Source organism: Ursus maritimus, unplaced genomic scaffold (assembly GCF_017311325.1).
Source record: "Ursus maritimus isolate PB19 unplaced genomic scaffold, ASM1731132v1 scaffold_5, whole genome shotgun sequence".
In the NCBI taxonomy this organism is placed as follows: domain Eukaryota; kingdom Metazoa; phylum Chordata; class Mammalia; order Carnivora; family Ursidae; genus Ursus; species Ursus maritimus.
Window position 1 is genome coordinate 40,091,038 of NW_024426663.1, and position 8,347 is coordinate 40,099,384.

The window sequence follows — 8,347 nt, forward strand, 5'->3', positions numbered from 1 at the left end:
TCTGAAGGTACTGGAGGATAAGCAGTCTGACAGAAAATACATCCTCGCTTGGAGTGGGGAAGATGGTGCTCCCCACAAGTAGGTCCTCATCACTCACGGCCTTTAGCCTGGATCTAAGTGCAATCCACATGGTTCACACAGTGGTGAGAGGGGCTCGAAGGTAATTTTCACACTCTTTGAGCCCTGGGGAGTCAGAAAAGTTAAGCTGGACAATGTGAAACACTGAACAAAGTGTGGGAGTTCTTAAGTAGTAAAATCCATACTGGGGATTCATATCTTCTATCCGTATCTCCAACTGATCTTGAAAATGCTTAATGCAAAACAGACTCAAAGCACCTGAATCAAAGACAAAAGATCTGAATCCAGACCATATGTGGTACCCATGCAGCAGAGACTGTAGTTCAAATCCAGCAAGCCAACTGCCTGCTTAGAAAGGAAAGGACCTTCATCACAGAAAAATAACATAATTCAGAATCTCCACATTCATAATATCTTGAATACAATCCAAAATTAGCAAACATAATAAAAACCAAGAAATAGAACACATTGTCACAAAAAAGAAGTTAAGTGAAGTCTGACCCAGAGATGAATATCCAAGGATTTTTAAAAGGCACTTGTAACTATCACTAATTAAGTAAAACAAAACATTTTTTTGGCAAATAGAAATATCAGTGAAGAAAGAGGAAACTGTCCAAGGCAAAGAAAAGAGAGATTAAAGGTCGAGAAAAACAAAAACAAAACTCCAGAGTCTTGGCAACTTATTAGATGATATCAAATGGTCTAATATACAGGTAATTGAAATGCCATAAGGAGAAAAGACCTAGAATGGGGTAGAAAAATGATTGACAACTTAACAGTTGAAAATTTCCCATTTTGATGAAATACAAAAATTTTCAAAAAGAACCTACTAAAGAAACATACAAGCAAAACAAAAACCGAGAACCTGAGGTGAGGCTCATCATAGTCAAGATGACAAAAGCCAAAGATAAGGAGAAACTCTTGAAAGTGGTAAGAAAAAAACACCATGTTATGTATAGAGGACCACAAATTGAATTAAAGACTGATTTCACAGCAGAAACCATCAAGAGTGAGAGAAATAACTTCGTGGTTCTTTATAGAACAGTTTTTTAAATATGAAATTAGTATTCTAGGATACTTTATGCTAGATATACAGGATATTTTCCTTCAAGAATGAAGATAAACTGAAGGTAATTTCAGGGGCACCTGGGTGGCTCAGTCAGTTAAGCGTCTGCCTTCGGCTCAGGTCATGATCTCAGGGTCCTGGGATCAAGCCCCACATAGCATCGGGCTCCCTGCTGGGCGGGCAGCCTGCTTCTCCCTCTCCCTCAGCCTACCACTCTACTTGTGCTCTCTCCCTCTCAAATAAATAAATAACATTTAAAAAAAAAAGATAATTCCAGATAAAAGAAAACTAAGACAATTTCCTGGCAGTGTAATTGCACTGCAGGAAATACTAAAGGAAATTATTCTGGGTTTAAGGGAATGATAGCAGATAGAAACTTGGATCCGTGAATAATGAACCATGGAGCACTACATCAAAAACTAATGATGTACTGTATGGTGATTAACATAATAAAAAAGATAATTTAAAAAAAAAGAAACTTGGATCCTCTGAAAATAATAAAAAGAACCAAATTCTGCCAGCAACCTCAGTGAATAAGGAAGTGGATTCTTCTCTCATCCCCAGAAAAGAATACAGCCCTGCCAACACCCTCATTTCTGACCTATAGAACTGGGACATAATAAATGTGTTGTTTTAAGCTGCTAGTTCATGGTCATTTGTTATGGCAGCAAAACATAACCAATAGAGGGGCTCTCAGATAATATTAACCTCTTTCCTGTGTCAAAGAGAAAATTCTACAGCGAAATCTATACCATTTTACAAAGAGTCCCCAAAAGAACGGAGCGCCCATTTTCTACAGTAGTAACTAGCTCAATGACATGACTTAGGATAGGCTTTTCCTCCTTGCCTGATTTATTCTTCGAAGTCCCACAACTCTAGGTCTCTCAAATCACATTCTCAAGTAATTTATCTGCAAGCTAGCTTTTATCTCAAGTTCTGCTTTTGGGGGGGACTCAGACGAAGACAGTTGGTCCTGGGAGCCCTACAGTAAATCCCCAGGTTGGGAGATTACTCAGGTTAGGATCCTTGGTTGTTGTAAGTGACCACACGTCAGCTGGCCATCAGGACTGCAGTGCTGTTGGTAGGTGGGGTGGTCATCAGAGCTGGCTACAGGAGTATCACAACTGTAACACATTCTAACCCTTGGTAGATTGGAACAAGTTATAGGTAAAAGGGAAGCATTGGCACATGAGGTTGGGAAAGCATTTGAAAGGTTGGGGTCAGTGTAAATCCTAAGGTCTGTGGAATCACCTGCCTTTGGTTGAATGTGTTAAGAGTTTCAACAAGAAAAAGACAGGTTTGCATCTTCCGCCCCATTCAAGGCATACTGTGAAAGTCACCAAGGCTCACGGCAGCATTTGAGACTCTCTAAAGGCCCCAATGTGGCAAAAATCAGGCTCCGGCTCTAATGGTACTGGCAGCACACCTTCAAGGAGACTGAATTCACAGCCTCAGCAGGACTCCTGTATCAAAACCGGGTTCCTAACAGAGAAAGAGCGAGGCCCTGATGCCTGGCAAAGATGCCTTTGTATGAATGAACAGGAGGAACTCGAACCCCCAGGACAGTGGGAACCTTCTTGATTGTGAGCAACCTTCCCTTGCCAGGACACCTTGGGAAGACTGGCCTGAGGCAGGTGCTTCATAAGATGATGGCTATTCCATCTCCATCTGCAGAACAGCCCTCTCTAATGAGAGTTACCCTCTCTTGCAGGACTTCTGTGAAAACTGCAAGCAGCAGCAAATTTGCCTTCACTCAGAGACCTGGTCCCTCAGTCAGCTGAATAAACTGAGCAAGTAAATCTTTATAATTCTCAAGTCAACAATAAGTCAATGTTATTGAATGCAGTATGGCAACAGTAAATAATTGTGATAGGTCCTTTTGTGAAAAATGAGGTACAATCCAGTAAAGGACTGTGGAACCAGAGAAAACTAGTTACAAATTCTGCTCATTTATAAGTTGTATGAACTTCAGTAATTCACGGTCTCTGAAACTGAACTTCCCTATTCCAAAGCATTGACATAAAAATGCACTCCGCAGAGGATTAACCTATATAGGACATGCAAATATAGCAGATACATATTGGAAAAATATATCAAAACCAATATCTCCTGCCAACCCAGAAAACTTCTCACAAATGTTGAAAGAAAGGTTTTGTGATCAAATAAAACACCCAGCCAGTATATGCTATGCAGAGTCAGTCTGCTAAGAAATGGCAAAGAGGGCAGAAAACCTTACCCTTTTATGTAGCCAAGCAGATAACCCATTACACACATGTTCTCAAGATGAAAAATAACGGGTCCTCAAGTGAGAGGACTTTACAGCACCATGTGTCATGTATAAGTTCATCCTAAATTCACCCGGTATTTGGGGAGGCCCAGGGGTTTGCTAATTACCTTTACCCAAAGAAAAAATAAACTTCTCGGATCTTTATGACAGGATGTAGTATTGCAACTTGGAACAATGAACCCAACTGAAGTTAGACTTTGACCCTCTCATGGAAACTAGGAAATAGAGGCACCATATTCCTTGACGATTACATGTTACAGAAATGGCTCCCAGACACTCCTGGGTCTTTAAGTGAGCAAGAATCTTGTTAAGCTTTTTAAAAGACTTACATACATTTCAAACACACAGAGAAACAACTTACAAATTTTCTCAAGTAAATGCTGTTAGAATAAGGAGAAAGAAGTATCTCTGATTTTCAACAGGGAGAATTAAGCCTCTGATTTGTTAATTGCATTTGACCTTACACAGAGCGCCATGTCTACCCCATGGGTCTACTCTATTACCCCTTCATAAAGACTCTTTAATTACATATAAAGTAACCACCTTTTTACTTCCTACCAATATTGAAACTGGTATATAAAATCTCCAAATGTTTTTTCTGATCTATTAACAGTAAAAACAAAAAAAAGGATAAAAACGTATAGGCCTTCAATCTTAAAATTCATCCACGCGACATAAATTACTCCAAATATGAACACAGAGGCACAAACTTAACTACAACAACTTGAAAGACCTCAAACATTGAATTTCAAAGAATGAAGAATACCTTGTGATGCTACTTCAGGAGATTAAAAAGTCAAAAAGTTAATTCTCTTTGCAATTTGCAGCTCTGATAGGCTGTTAAGTAGACTCGTATCAGCAACAGCTAGCTGTAAAAAGAGATGAGCCTGGAGGTTCCAGGACTGCTCTCTCACTCTGGAAGTACATGCTCCACGGTGGACATAATCAAGTCCCAGCATAGGGGCCTACCTGTATCTCACAGCGCAGTCCCACGGTCTCAAATTCGACTGGCAAATGCATTTCGGTCCAATCTCCAAGTTCCTGAGGAAAGAAAAGAAAGCTACTGAGGTAGAAATAAATTTCAAGTTTAGATAGAAGGAGGGGTAAAATAAGATCATATTTTTATAGAGATCCTCATTAACGTCTGGAAAGGAAAAGCAGAGGCATCCTGAATTGTCAAGGTATCATCCTTTAAAGGACAGTTGCTGAGCATAACAGGAAGCTCACCAAGCTGATTCCTGTCAGTCTTACACTTTGCTGGAGGTATGAAAATGTCAACTCAAATCAGGTTGCAGACTACAAATTCCTTAAAATGACAGGTAAAATCAGGCACATTGTAGAAAGTATTATTATTTGACAATCTCTAGCTTATAAATAGCTTGATAAATCAGAGTGACAAAGAAAAAACCATGGCCTTTAATAAAAACTTAACAGAATATAAGAAATAGTTGACAAACTGACAATTATAATGAAAGAGATTGACACACTTCTGAATAGTACATTCCAGTAAAAAAAAATTAAATATCAAAGTTCTAAAACATGCTCTAATGTTAATATATTAAGATCACCCATCTAACAGAAAATACACATTCTCCATAAACATATATGAAATACCTGTAAAACTTGCCCACCACAAGATCTCAACACCAATCTCAACAAATTGGCATAGTATCATAAAATCATCTTCTTTGGGGCACGTGGGCGGCTCAGTCTGTTAAGCATCTGCCTTTGGCTCAGGTCATGATCCCAGAGTCCTGGGACAGAGTCCCTTGTCCTGCTCCCAGCTCAGTGGGGAGTCTCCTCTTCCCTCTGCCCCTCCCCACCCCCACTCATGTTTTCTCTCTCACGCTTTCTCAAGTAACTAAAATCTTTAAAAAAATCTTCTTTGACCACAGTGCAACAAAATGAGAACAGCTCCAACTAGATTTTTTTATAGTTCCACTAAGTATAATTCATAGTTCAAAGAAAAAAATCATAATGAAAATAAAATAGGCCTCTGCCAAAGTTGATTAAAAAAACAGAAAAGGAGTGCCTGGGTGGCTCAGTAGGTGAGGCAGTTAAGCATTAAACATCCGACTCCTGATTTTGGCTCAGGGCATGATCTCAGAATTGTGAGATTGGGTCCCATGTCAGGCTCTCCACTATGCATGGAACCTGCTTGAGATTCTCTCTCCCTCTCCCTCTGTCCCTCCTCGCTCTTTAAAAAAAAAAAAAGAGAGAGAGAGACAAAATACAAATAAAACAAAATAAAAATAGAAAACTGGCTAGAGATAAAGCAAATCAAAAGATAATACAGATACAATTGTTGGATCACGCTGGCAGGATTTCTACAGATGAAATCTGAAATTGGCCCCTGTGCATGGAGAACAAGGAGAGACCAAAGAGCAGGCCACTCCAGGTTGCCAGATGGCAATTATAATAAGCAAGAGGACTTATATGTAAGGCTTGGTTTGGGCGGCCACAAGATGAATAGATCTCCACACCGATGCACTAGAAGCTTAAAAGTGTACATCTAGAGGCCATCGCTGGGTTCAGTCACATACACCATCAGAAGAGTCTCAACAACACATTACTGTCTCTAGGCTGCACCCTTGAACCTGGGTCCTTCTGGGGAACCACAGGGAGAATATACAACCCAAAGATGAGGAAGTGAGGAAGGGTGAGGAGCCTGAGATTGTCCAGGCCCACCTCACAGGTTAACTGGCAGTCATGTCTTCTTGATGACCTACCCCAACATTCTATCTTTTGTGAGCAGTCTTACAATCTCACATGCCCCCTCTTCTACAGTGGGTTCTTCAGCAGTCAGGAAGAGGTTTTATTAGCATGGAGGTGGCTTGTTTGGTGGCTGTCTGCGCATGATACCATGATGGACAAGATACCACAGCAGCCAGAGAGGCAGTTCCAAGAGAGAATACAGATGAAGATAAGGAATCCCAATATAAATGACAGTGCTTTCTACCCAGAGCCCCATGATCCAAACCATTTATTTATTAAGTCCCTTATGCTGATAGGAGGAGGGGATGTCAGATTATTCAGTGCTCACTCGTGTCTTCATGTGATTTAATAAAATGGTGTATTAGCAGACTCAACAGGTATGAATGTACTATTTTGTCTGGATAATGATACAGGTATCTCCTTGTGAGGCACTTAATAATATCCAAACCATCCTATTTTAGAGAACAGATTTTTGTTAAAGACATTGTTTCCTAAAGGTAAGTTTTGCTTGGTATCAGTTAAGTCTTGCTAGGTTAATGTAGTAAGTGCTCGGTCAGTGCCAAACCAGTTACTACCCTTTAATGGGACAGACTGACCACAATGCCAGCCACATCCATCCCATGGCCCTAGTGCAACTGGATTTGTTTTATTTAGAGTAATTTTTCTATTCCCAACACAGCAGTGCCTAGGTACTCAAACGTCCATAACCTGGGGTGAGCACCACAGACCCATTCCAAATCTGAGCAACAGCCATCCATGGCTTTGATGATGTATTTTTAAGACCCTCCTGATCAGCAGTTTGATGGGCTGCCTACGTAGTTGGAGAGGAAAAAAAAAAATTTATATATATATATATATATATATATATATATATATATATATATATATATATATATATAAAAATCTCCAGTGTTATTGATAATGTGTACCACAGGCTTCATTTCTGGATCAGTATTAACATCCGATGAATTAAGAGTACTAATCCTAGCTTGCCCTTCTTTGATGTACTGCCTTAAGGCTTTCCAATCCCTTCCCTGGAGTGCTAACACCCTCATGGCAATCTTCATGAGCCGGAGGGGGACGGCAGTGGCTGACATACACAACAACAGCTGGATTGATTTCTTTGACAGACCTATAAATAGGCCCATTATAGAAAGGTATTTCCATCAAGTGCCCATCCTATGACCAGAACTGAGAGTAACAGAAGTCTAAGGTCAAAAAGATCTATTTAGTAGAAACTTGTACAGGAAGGTCTTCCCCTTTATAAGAATTCCACTGGTGGTGTGATCCTTAGATGTTACTGTGGCTGCAGCTTTAGCAATGTCACTTGTGAACAGATGGATCAGGGCTGGGATGTACCAGAATAGGATTTCCATCTCTTCCTCTCTTACAAGGGTGTGTATTCCAGTTCAAGTACAGTGAGCAGCCACAGGTTTGGCTTATAGCAAGAAATCAAGATCCCAAAGCAGAGAAGTAATTCCCCTTCCCCCAACAGTATGAAGTAACTCATCCATAATGGTGGGATATTTCATTGCAAATTCTAGTAGATGACACCTTTCCAAGTCACGATGGGGCCTGGTATTCTCAGCAGCACAGGAGATTGATCCACAGGGAGAGAAAGGACAAAGGCTGTCTCAGCCACTTCCATACCTTTTCAATGTTGCCTGTCTTGGCAGGCTGCCCGAGTCTGGGAGAGGGGGTAATAGGCCTTACTGGATCATCGTTCAGAAGTACTAAAGCCTGAGTAGTACTTCAGCCTACCCAGCCAAGGCAGTTTTACCTTTTCTCTAATCCCTTAATGGATGGTGACGGGAGAATTTGGTTGGGCCAGATACAGGGTCCACACAAACTAAGACACTTCTAGAACATTCGCTCGGAGGGAAGGGGCCAATATAATCAATTTGACAATCCTTCACCTGATGGGAAATGCAGTGGATGTTATCATACTCCTTTGGCAGTTAGCTTAGGCATTGCTTAGAACATGCCAGAAGGGTTATTACTCTATTAACCATGTCACTGTATTTCAAGGGCAATCTGGGATCCTTGGTAATATGCCTCCCATTTGGATACTATAGTGCCTACAGCTCAAATATCCACAACCCAGGGTAAGCCACATGAGCCCATCCCAAATCTGAACATTTCCATCTATGGTTTCAATGGTCACCAGTCTGATGGGCTGTCTTGTGTAATTTGACAGAAAA

At 40.6% G+C, this 8,347-nt stretch overlaps 1 long non-coding RNA gene across 1 annotated transcript in view; it reads right to left on the minus strand.

Moving 5' to 3' along the window:
- Nucleotides 1–4,528, minus strand: part of LOC103663641 — a 132,632-nt gene extending 128,104 nt beyond the window's left edge. Inside the window, exon 1 of the long non-coding RNA XR_568831.1 lies at nucleotides 4,401–4,528. This is a non-coding gene — a long non-coding RNA (uncharacterized LOC103663641). The remainder of the gene's footprint in view (nucleotides 1–4,400) is intronic.
- Nucleotides 4,529–8,347: the final 3,819 nt, after the last annotated feature.